A 12705-nucleotide genomic window follows, 5' to 3' on the forward strand; every position below is an offset into this window, starting at 1 on the left:
GTGAAGGAACTCTTTCAAGTGCTGAGGAGCAAGGATGTCTCCGAGGACAGCCAGACTTTGTCTCACCTACTTTGGTCATGTTGTCAGAGGGGACCATTCCCTGGAGAAGGATGTCATGCTTGGTAAGGTGGAGGGTCAATGAAAGAGGAGAAGGCCTTCAACAAGATGGATTGACACGGTGGTTGCAACAATGAGCTCAATTATAGCAAGGACCATGGAGCTGGCACGGGATCAGGCAGTGTTTCATTCTGCTGTGCATTGGGTCGCTATGAGTCGGAAGCAACTCAATGGCACCTAACAATAACAACAACAACTTCCTATCATGCTGGCAACAGTACAACTACATCTCTCAACTTCATCTAATTCTTTACATGAGTCTCTGTCTTAGAGCAAAAAGATACCATGAAAAGAACTAAACGTTAACCAAGTAAACCTCATAATTCTTATTAGTAAGCCTCCATCAGTTGGATACTATACTTTAAAGCAAATTAGAACAAAGTTTGCAAAGACAGAGGCCTTTATAATTCATTATTTCATTAAACTCATATCAATTTCAATGATTACTGTTCATAAGTGCTCTAAATTTAGAGAACTTCATGAAGACTTCAAGCCTGAGTCTTTGGTTCACACACTGGAAGAGAAATATCTGTGAATTATTTTGAGTTACCATCTTGCAAACCCTTTAATATCAGAGATTATATAAAGGTAAAAGATTTAAAACATACTAAATGTATAGGTGTATTCCATAGAAATACAAAATAAATTAGTGGTTACCTTGGGACTGGAGGTTAACAGGAGGAGGGAACAGACAGGAATACAGAATGACTGCTAAGGAGTATGGAGCTTTTCAGGGTGATAAAAATGTTCTAAAATTAGATTGTGGTGATGGTTGCACAAATCAGTGAATATATACTCAAAATCCCTGAACTGCACACCCTAAATGGATGAATCTTATATGAATTATATCTCAACAAAGTTTTTTTTTTTAAAGTATAGATTTGCTGACATTAGTTTCTTAGGCAACAAAAATATTACAATATTCCACTGTGCAGAAAAGAATTAATACAGCAGGCATGAGACTGCTATCCTTAGAAAGGCCTGTTTGCAAGTTTGCCATTGCCTGACATCTAGGAACTTAGACTTTGAGAAGGTTCCCATCATTCTCTCATAAAAATGGCTCATTATGCCCAAACTGTTTTTGCAAACAATCTGATTTATGTTGAACATCTGCTTTCCTTCTAGAAGTACAGAATTTTGGTTCCCACTAGGCAGACGGTGCCTATGTGACCAAAAACCAAAACAAAACTCAATTAGATTCCGATTCATAGCGACCCAACAGAACTCTATGGGGCAATAATCTTTACAGAAGTAGACTGTAACATCTTTCTCCCACAAAGCTGCTGGTGGATTTAAACCACTTACCCTTCAGTTAACCACTGGCTGCTTTAACTACTGCACCACCAAAACTCCTTTCTATGTGACCAGCCTCTAATAAAAACCCTGGGATTGACAATATATTGTCTCAACTTGCTGGAGGAATTACACATTTTTTATCACTCCACTAGGAGAGGATGCTTGAAAGCTAGTTTATGACCAGTTTCCTCTGAATATTGTTATCCCATGTGCCTTTTCCTTTTGCTCATTTTTTCTTCATATTCTTTCACTGCGATCAATCACAGTAGCAAATACAAACGTGTGAGTTTTCAGTTCTCCTAATGAATTACTGAACTGGTGAGTGGTCTTGGGGACACAATCATAGACTGTTTCTGGCCATATCCCTACTATTTAACAGACCCCTACTAATTCCTAACAGATATTTTACCTAAAATCAGCTTCCAAATCAATTTTCAAATGGGAAATTCTCATTCTACTTTGTTTAATCTACACTAAATCATCTAAGATATACTCTTCTCAAAAACATTTTAAACCACTTCTAAACCTCAGAAGCAAGGTTGGGCAATCTACTTCCGTAGTGATACTGCCTCAGAAACCCAAGGGCGAGTGGTTGCTATGAGTCAGGGCCGACTCGATGGCACAATAACACCAAAACAAGCCTTTAGCTCTAGCTTCCAATTTATGTATTAAAAAAAAAAAAAAAAATGGAATAGAAAAATAAGTTAGAAGACACCACACAGCACTGCCCCAATTTTTATAAAATTCAATAAAATATGCAAAAAAATATGCAAGAGGGGATTCAGCATGATATGTTCTACATTAAAAGAAATGGTTTCACCCTTGGTTGTACAGTACATTCTGGTTTCAAAGAAGTTAAAAATGTGAGAGACAAAAGGGGAGTCTTAGAATTGATGAAATTCAATTGTCCTTCAGGAACAAAATCCTAGGCTTATAAAGTCTTGTTCATGTGAATGATTTTCTTAAAAATTTAAAAAAGAAGAAAATTGTTTCAGTGGCAAATAACGCTCATGAAACACCCAACTGTCTCCATAAGAACATTTCTCAGTAAGCTCATTTTCCACTAACTCTCAAACTACATGCCTAAACTTCACTGGCATTTCAAAAACTGGACCAAAATATTCTACTGCTAAAATAATTGTAATCTGTCCTTAATTTGTAAAAATATTTAATGGATAAGTAATTTCAATTTGTATTTCTCCATAAAATTAATCTTATATTACAAGACACATCTAAAGTAAAATACTAAACCAAGCACTAACAGAAAAATCAGTGAACCAGTAGTTAGTTAATGAACTATTTTAGTGGAAAGTATAAGAGTCAATCATATTTCATTAAATGGATTAGTCTTATTATTGACAAATGAGCTCATGGTCACATATGTATATTACATATATATGGTACCATAAAATTTCCTCCAAAATACTGCTGGTAATTCATACAACCACAGAACACATCAATAACTTCATAGTGTTCCTGGAAAAGCATTATGACTTCCAAGAGTTCTGACATCTCCAACTACTATCCCCTTGACCATAGATAAATTCCTGTAGACCATACTTTTTCAAAGCTTTTACAGAGAATGAATCAGAAGCTGTCACAAGCAAAAGTTTCACATCAGGAAAAAAATGAAACAAAACTTATTTTTGTTTAACTTTTTAAGCAAATACAAGATGTCCAATAGTTGTGTGGAAGAAATAAAAGGCCACCAGCTTATTCCTCTAACATGAAATCACCCAAACTAAAACCAGGTCTCATCTAAAATTTTAATTATTACCATCAACCAAAGCAACAATTTTTTTCAGATTCCATAACAATTGCTTTAAAACCTTACTTTTCCAAATCAAACTTTTGTCGGAATAAGATATAAACAAATTCTTAATTTTAAAAGGTTAGCAAGGAGGTTTTCCCAAAACTTCAAATTCTTTCCAACATTAGCGCCTTCACAGAAACGGTTCCCAACATTCAGTGTATAAATTGCCCTTTTCTTCTTCCAAAGAAAAACTATTTGATGATTTCCCTCAAAATACCTAGCATAATACAATCAATGATATTTCTAACGTTAAATGATAGTACACATATCCTGTTCTTCCTCAAAAGATAGCCTGCTCCTTATGTAAACATGGATAATGCATTGTCTTTTTTAATATTAGTAATTTATTAATGAACAATATTCATTACAGTAGAATTAATCAGGATAATATGCATATAACGAAATTCTCTGAAGCAAAGAAAATGGATGGCAGCTACAAGATCAACGTGGATGAATTTCACAAAAATAACACTATGCCAAAGAAGTCAGAAAGAATACAAATACTATGATTTTCTTCATGTGAAGTTTTTTAAGAAGGCAAAACAAGTCATATTATGTAGACATTGACATTTGAAATAAATATATATAAAAATAATGGGGAAAAAAATCGAGGAAGTAATCATCATAAAAATCAAGGTTGTTGTTTTTGTTGTTGTTGTTAGGTGCCATTGAGTCATCTCCAACTTACAGCAACCCTATGCACAGCAGAGCAAAACACTGCTCAGTCCTGTACCAGCCTCATGATCCTTGCTCTACCTGAGCCCATTGTTGCAGCCACTGTGTCAATCCATCTCATTGATGGCCTTCCCCTTCCTTCATTGACCCTTCATTTTACCAAGCATGATATCCTTCTCCAGGGAATGGTTCCTTCTGACAACATGACCAAAGTAGGTGAGATGAAGTTTGGCCATTCTCGTTTCCAAGGAGCATTCTGGCTGCACTTCTGCTAAGACAGATTTGTTAGTCCTTTTACCATTCCATGGTACTCTTAGCATTCTTCTCCAACACCACAACTCAAAAGTATCAACTCTTCTTCAGTCTCTCTTATTCATTGTCCACCTCTCACATGCATAAGAGATGACTGAAAATACCATGACTTGGGTTAGGCACATCTTAGTCTTCAAGGACATATCTTTGTTCTTCATCATTTGAAAGAGGTCTTTTGCAGTAGATCTGCCCAATGCAATATGTCATCTAATGTCTTGACTGCTGTTTTCATTGGTGTTGATTGTAGAACCAAGTAATATGAAGTCCTTGATAACTTCAATCTTTTCTCCATTTATCATGAAGTTGTTTACTGGACCAGTTGTGAGGATTTTTGTTTTCTTTATATTGAGATGTAATCCATACTGCAGACTAGTCTTCAATCTTCATCAGTAAGTGCTTCAAGTCATCCTCACTTTCAGTAAGCAAAGTTGTGTCATCTCCTTATTGCAGGTTGTTAATGAGTCTTCCAAAAATCAAGGTAGTGGATATTAACACAGATAGAGTGTAAGAAAGGAGAGTGAATCAGGGAGAGGGTGTTTCTGGGGTACTAGCAATGTTCTGTTTCTTGACCTGGGCTATGATGAGATGGGAGTTTGCTTTATAACTATTATTTAAGCCATACACAGATGTTTTACACACTCTCCTATATGTGTAATATTGAACCTTCATTTAATTTTTTTTAATTGTGATTTGAGTGGAAGTTTACAGAGCAAACCGGTTTTCCATTCAACAATTCATACACATTTTGGTTTGTGCCATTCATTGCAATCCCTAAAATGTAACAGCACTCTTCTCACTTCTTCCCTGTGCTTACCATTTCTGTCTATCCTTCTTTCCTATCTCTTTCTACCTTTTGACCTTTATCCCCAGGCCAGTGCTGCCCTTTTGATCTTGTATGGTTTATTGTTATAATGAGTGCATGCCTTACTGGTATTACTGTTCACTTTATGGGTTTACTTGTTGTTTGGCTGAAAACTGAGCCACAGGGGTAGAGTTCAGTTCTTAGCTTGAAGGGTACTTAAGGGCTGCCACAGTCTTGGGGGTTCCACCAGTGTTCATCCAGTAAGCCTGATGATTTTTATAATTTTGAGTTTTTGTTCCACAGTCTTCTCCTACTCTATACAGGACTTCCTATTGTGATCCCTTTCAGAATGGTCAGTAGTGGTAGAACATAGTTCTTCTGGTCTCTGGGTCATTTTCTTAGGCTTAGTTTTCTAGAGAAACAAAACCAGTGAAGCTTAGACAGAGAAAAATTTATGTCAAGGAAATGGTTCATAAAACTATAGAAGCTGGCAAGTCCCAAATCTGTGAGTCAGACATCAAGTTGGAGGCTTCTCCTGACTCACACTTAGCTGTAAGGGTTGATCAACCCAAGATTGGCAAGCAATACAACAGGCTGCTGGCTTCAGAGGCTGACAAATCCAAGATCATAGGTAAGATGACTGGCTGTTGGTTCATAGGCTATGAAGGCAACAATCCTATAATCAGCAAGCAATATGGTAGCCCACAAGTTCAAGTCCAGGAACGAGAAGTCAGATGATGGAAAGCAAGATGCAGAATCCACATCAACCAAAAAGCCAGAGATCCCAGCTAAGATGCCTATATGTATTGCAAGCAGGCCACACACCCCTGAGGAAACTCCCTTTTAACTGATTGGTTACTTGTGTTGTTGTTGTGTTTGCCATCGAGTCAGATCTGACTCATAACGACCCCTCATTGGGTTTCCAAGGAGGTATCACTACGGAAGTAGATTGCCTAACCCTCCTTCCAAGGAGTGGCTGGTGGGTTTGAACCACCAGACTTCTGATTAGCAGTCCAATGTCTTAGGCACTTTGCCACCAGAGCTACTCATAGTAGATCTCACTATGAAAGTGATTATATCAGATCTCCTCATGTGGGATGACTACATCATAATGGCTAAACCACTGAGAATCACAGCCCAGACAAGTTGACATACAACCTTAATTATTACAGTTGTGTAGGCTGAGATTCAGGAACTGCATTAAGTCCTTCATACTAATTGTCTTTGATTTTCTTCACTCTTTTTTTTTTTTTTTTGTCCTGTACAAGGAAAGACCCTTAAGGTGGCTGCTCACAAACTTTTAAAACTCTAATCACTACTCACCAAAGCAGGATGTAAAATATTGTCTCTTTGGTCTACATTATGCCAATTGACCTTAGTGTCCCCCAAGACTATGGTGCTGAGCCTCCATGCCCAGCAACTCATTCCTTCAATTGTGCTTGTTATGACTAAGAAGTTTCATAACTTTGCCCCCTATATGTGCTACTAGAGTGATGGATATATTTGCAGTACATATAAATATACAGGTAAAGATATCCTCTGTCAAACCTATATGTAATCTGTGGGTGTAGCCCCATTCGCCTTTCCACCTCTGTTCAGCTTGAGTATCTATGTATCTACTAGTAGATTATTGTTATTACTGTTATTGCATGATTAAGTATGTTAACAGTATTCACCTTTGTTGCCTTTAACTCTTGTGCTCCTCCCTGTATCTTCTACTGCCTTGATCATTCTGTGATGTCCTCCTCCTTACTGTATATTGCCTTTCCCTTCACCCAAGTTGACATGTGTCAACCCTCCAGTTAGTGATTTACTCTGCCTTGCCCTCCTATCCTCAGTAACCTTCAAAGAATGATTCTATGTGTAAACCTTTTCTTGACTTTTTACAGTAGCAGTCATACAATATTTGTCTTTTTGTGATTGACTCATTTCTCTTAGCATAATGTCCTCTAGTTTCATCCATATTATGAGGTGTTTTGCAGATTCATCATTATTCTTTAACACTGCATAGTATTCCATTGTGTATACATACCATAGATTGTTTATCCATTCATCTCACTACTATTGTGAATAATAATGAATATGGGTAGTCAAACCATTTCTTAAAAGAAAAAATATTAATAAAGCAACCTACCAGTCAAAACAGTTTTTGTTTTGTTTTCCTGACCACATAGAAATATTTTGAAAAGTTGGCAAACAGAAGTCTACCAAGATCACACACAGTAAGTGAATCAACAAAAAAGCAAATAATAAAAGTCACACTCTTACTGAACCCCACAGCTGTAGATTCTCATTCAGCAGACATGAGACAGATCTGGTAATCTGTATTATTCATATTATTAACATGTTCTACAGGTGATTTTTTTCACCAGGGAAGTTTGGGAAACGTGCTTTCATCCAATATATCAAAAATTGCTTGAGGCAAGTGATAAAAATTAATTTCTTAGGCTCCTTCTTCCCCTGAAATTCAGACAGAAAGCTTTTAATTTGTATTTTTAAAAAAATGTTCTCTAGTGAATCTTATGATCAAGTCAAATTTAGAAAACATTACTTCTAATCAAAGATTGGCAAGTGCCATACCAAGCCATTATTTATAAACTTCTTGACAGTCAAAGAGGTGGGGTGGAAAGTCAAACTAAAGAAAAGAAGAAGAGAAGTAGGAGTACTAACAAAAATGCACTTCACAATTCTCTCAAATACTACTGTTGTCACCATAGGTTATCAAACCCTGCAACAAGCCAGGAACCAAATAAGAGAAAGATAATTAACAATGATGCTACTTTTGCAGATATCGGAGTCTTAAGCATCATTTATGGAAATATGATTGAATTTTCTATTTTCTTAATTATTGAGAAGATCTTGCCCTAGTATATAAGGTATATCACTCATAGCAATCCCCACTGGGTTTCCAAGGCCAAGGCATTAAATCTTTATGGAAGTAAATTGCCCCATCTTCCTTCCATGGAGTGGCTGGTGCATTATGAACCGCCAGCTTTCTGGTTAGCAGTCAAATGCCTTAGGCATTATGCCACCAGAGCTCTTTTTTCATTCATATTATTATCTAATAAGATTTTTGGGAGCTCTGGTGGCATGGTGCCCAAGGTATTTGACTGCTAACCAGAAGGCTGGTGGTTCAAACCCACCAGCCACTCCTCGAAAGTAAGGTTAGGCAATCTACTTCCATAGTGATACCACCCGGGAAACCCAAGGAAGGGTCGCTATGAGTCAGATCCAACTCGACGGCAATGAGTTTAATTTTTTAGTTTTTTTATATATTTTTCTTATACTAAAAATTATGCTCACTGGAGAATATTAATTACTCATAACTTTAACATTCACAAATATTATGAGTCTCCATACTAGTGGGCTGTAGTTTGTTTTCGCAGGTTCCAATATGTCCTCATTCTTCGACATCAGTTTCATTTCTTCCTCCTGACCCTCAGCCCAGCTGGCCTATAAGTGTCCAACAGACCCAACACACAAAGCAAAGGCCTTGTATAAACTTCTTAAACCAGTTCCCACAATTTCACAAGGTCTAATCCCTTACTCTGTATCATTCATATCCTTCACAATGGTTCTGTTTCTCTGTTCCAACACTAACTCATACAGGTTTTTACCATCAATATTTTACATCATTTGTATCATACTATATGATGATAGTGGAGTCTCTGGGTAGCACAATTGATTAAGCATTCAAACCTACCCAGTGAAAGACAGGAAGACAGGCCTGGTAGCTTCTGAAAGGTCACAGCCTTGAAAACCATCTGGAGTGTAGTTCTATTCTGCAACTGATAGGGTTGTCATGAGTCAGAATCAACGTGAAAGTAACTGGTTTTTGCTGTATTATGATACATACGCTTTTTAACTTAAATTGTACCAAACATTACACCTTGTTAATAAACTTTTCACAAGCATTACACAAATACCTCCCCAGTGTTAATTATATAGTTAAAACATGATTTTATCTAACTGTTCTCCACTGTTTTCTACTTAAGCTGAATCCAACATTTTACAGTTATAAATAATTCTATGATAAATATAAATTTCTTTCCATATTTCTGATTATTTTCTTAGGATATATACTTAGATCTGGAAACATTAAGTCAGAGAAACATTTTTAATACTTCATATATATTGCCAAACTGCTTTCCAGAAATAATGCTCCTATTTATACTTCTAAATGAACGTACACTCAATTATGCTGATTATTCTATTCTCATCTTTGTTAGTATTACATTTAATTATAAATTTTAAAAATTAGCTTATGTTTATTTATATGCTTACTATTTCTGATACATAATTCAATATATATTATTTCTTTTAATCCTCAGTACAATCCTATGGGGTAATGCTGTGGGGTTCGGTTGTGTCCTCAATGTCCTAAAGCCCAATACATGAAATATGACCTTGTTCAGAAAGAGGGTCTTTGCAGATCTAGTCAAGTTCAGACAAAGTAAAATATGGGATCTAATGACTGATATCCTTATAACGAAAGGGAGATCTGGAGATACCTAAACACAGAAGGAAGAAGGCCATGTGGCAATGGAGACAGAGATTGTAATGATGCAGCTGCAAACCAATGAATGGTAAGAATTACTGGCAACCACCAGAGCTCCCACCAGATGGTCGGAAGAGGCAAGGAAGGATTCTTCCTCAGGACCTTCAGAAGGAGCATGGCCCTGTGGCACCTTGATTTCAGACTTGTAGTCCCCAGAACTGTGAGAAAGTAAATTTCTATTGTTTTAAGACACCCAGTTTGTGGCAATTTGTTATGGCAGTCCTAGGAAATTAATACTGGAATCAACATATGGCAACTAACCTCAGGTTCCACCATCTTTCTGTAAAGGAAACTAAGACTTAGATCAAGTATCTGTAACAGCACCCAGCATACAGTAAGTACTTTATAAGTATTCACCCTTATTTTCATAACTTTCCCATGGATAGATGCATCATAGATAGTGGAACTTACACTGAAATATATGCCTGTGTTGTAAAAGCCCAGTTTTTCCAGACAATCCTACTGCATAAATCTGTACTTCTTTACTTACTTGTGAGGCTGAAAATTTTTATGTTAATTCATAGTAAAATTTTAAGTCTAAGTAAAATGTCTTTCACAGGAAATTAAGAAAGATAAACAAATATATTGCCATTATAATTTATACATTCAAATCAGCTTCCTTTCCATCTTATCTTTATTATTCATGGATCTCTGAACTAGACTCAGTCACATATATGGCATATCCCTGAGGCTTTCTCCTTAACATCAAAATTAAGTCACATAAAATAATTAATTTTTAAAATGAATTATGTATTGGCACCTTTCTCCAAGTTTAAAGAAAATGAAATTTTCTATCTTCTAAAATGGGTTAGTGTATGTAAAATGGTATCAGGAATGGAATAGTTCAAGTATAGTTAAGTCAGATAATCACTCAACAAACTATGCTAGAAAGATACCCCAAATCTATTCATATTCAGGATAATTATATACATCATAAAATAAAATTCGTTAATGTTCCACTTTTCACTTTCTTATTACCTATATTATTCCGGTCATACAGGTGAGAAAACAAAGTAAATGACTATTATAAGCAATTTATGTTACAAGCAAAAATTAGTTCTGGTTCTATATACCCACAATGAATAATCTGAAGAGAAAATTAAGAAAACAATACTATTAACAATATCATCAAAAAAAAAAACCACCTACGTAGAAATAAATTTAACCAAAAAGTTGAAAAATGTGGACACTGCAGGCTACAAAACATAGCTGACAGAAATTTAAAGAAGATTTAAGAAGTGGAAAGACATCCTGTGGTCATGGATTAGAAGACTTAATACTGTTGTTAAGATGTCAGTACTACTCAAAGTGATACAGATTCAATGCCCTTCCAACAGCCTTTTCTGCAAATAGAAAAGTTAATCCTCAAATTCATACAGAATTGGAAGGGTTCCTGAAGAGCCAAAATAATTTTGAAAAAAACAAAGTAGAAGAATTCAAACATCCCAATTTCAAAACTATCTACAAAGTTACAGTAATCAAAACAATGTGGTACTTACATAGAATAAACATATAGCCAGACAAATATATCACAAGAAAATAAAACTACAAATCAATATCCCTTATGAATATAGACACAAAAAATCTTCCACAAAGCACTCTGGAATTGAAAGTCCAGAACTAAATTCAGACATCTATGATCAACTGATTTTTGACAAGGGTGCCAAGACAATTTAATAAGTAAAGAATATTCTCTTCAGCGCATGATACTGGGACAACTGGATTGTTATTGTTGTTGAGTTGATTCCAACTCATAATGACCCTTTAAAACCAAAACCAAACTTACTACTGTGGAGTCAGTCAGATCCGACTCATAGCAACCCCTTGATGGGTTTCCGAGGCAGTATCACTACAGTAATGTATTTCCCAACCTTCCTTTCGAGGAGTGGCTGGTGGGACTGAATTGCCAGGCTTTTGGTTAGCAGTCAAATGCCTTCGGTACTATGCCACCAGGAACAGATTGCCAATCTTTTCTCTCACAGAGCAGCTGCTGGGTTTGAATAGCTGACCTTCTGGTTAGCAGCTGTGTGCTTAACACTGTACCACCAGTAATATCCACATGTATAAGAATGAGGTTGAACCCATACCTCACACTATATAAAAATGCTAACTCAAAATAGAACAATAACCTAAACATAAAAGCTAAAATTATAAGTCTTTGAAGCAAAAACAAGGATAAATCTTCAAGACCTTAGATTTAGCCATGTTTTCTTACATATGACCGCAAAAAGCACAAGCAAGAAAAGAATATATACATAAATTGGGCTTCATCAAAACTAATAAAAGGACACTATAAAGAAAATGAAAAGATAACCTATAGAATGAGAGAAAAGAGATGCTGCAAATCATATATGTGATAAAGGTCTAGTATCCAAAATATATGAACTCTTATAACTGAACAGAAAAGCAAGGATACCAATTAAGAAATGAGCCAAGGACATAAATTTCTCCAAAGAAGACATATAAATGGTCAATGAGCACAGAAAAGATGCTCAACATTATTAGTCGTTGCTGTTTGTTGTTGTGTGCCGTCAAGTCAGACCCGACTCATAGCGACCCCTCCTTGGGTTGCCGAGGCAGTATCATTACAGAAGTAGATTGCCCAACCTTCCTTCCGAGGAGTGGCTGGTGGGTTTGAAGCACCAGCTTTCTGGTTAGTAGTCAAGTGCCTTAGCCACTATGCTAGGAACTACAAATCAAAATCACAAAGAGATACCACTTCACACACACTAAAATGGCTTTAACAAAACAAGCAGAAAATAATAAATGTTAGTAAGGATGTGGAGAAATTTGGATCCTCACATATTACTGGTACAAAAAAAAGCAATTCATTGCCGTGGAGTGACTCATAGCGACCCCTTCTTGGATTTCCAAAGCAGTATCTCTACAGAAGTAGATTGCCCAACCAACCTTCCTTCCAAGGAGTGGCTCGTTTAAACCGCCAGCCTTCTGGTTAGCAGTCAAATGCCTTAGGCACTATGCCACCAGTGCTCCCATATATTACTGGTGGGAATGTAACATAGTGCACTGTGAAAAATACTTCGGTGGTTCCTCAAGAAGTTAAACATAGAACTATCATATGTTATGCAGTGAATTGTGTCCACCCAAAATATGTGTTGGAATACTAACTCC

Source organism: Orycteropus afer, unplaced genomic scaffold, assembly GCF_000298275.1.
Source record: "Orycteropus afer afer isolate SDZICR_OR568_19922 unplaced genomic scaffold, OryAfe1.0 scaffold00066, whole genome shotgun sequence".
Lineage (NCBI taxonomy): Eukaryota > Metazoa > Chordata > Mammalia > Tubulidentata > Orycteropodidae > Orycteropus > Orycteropus afer.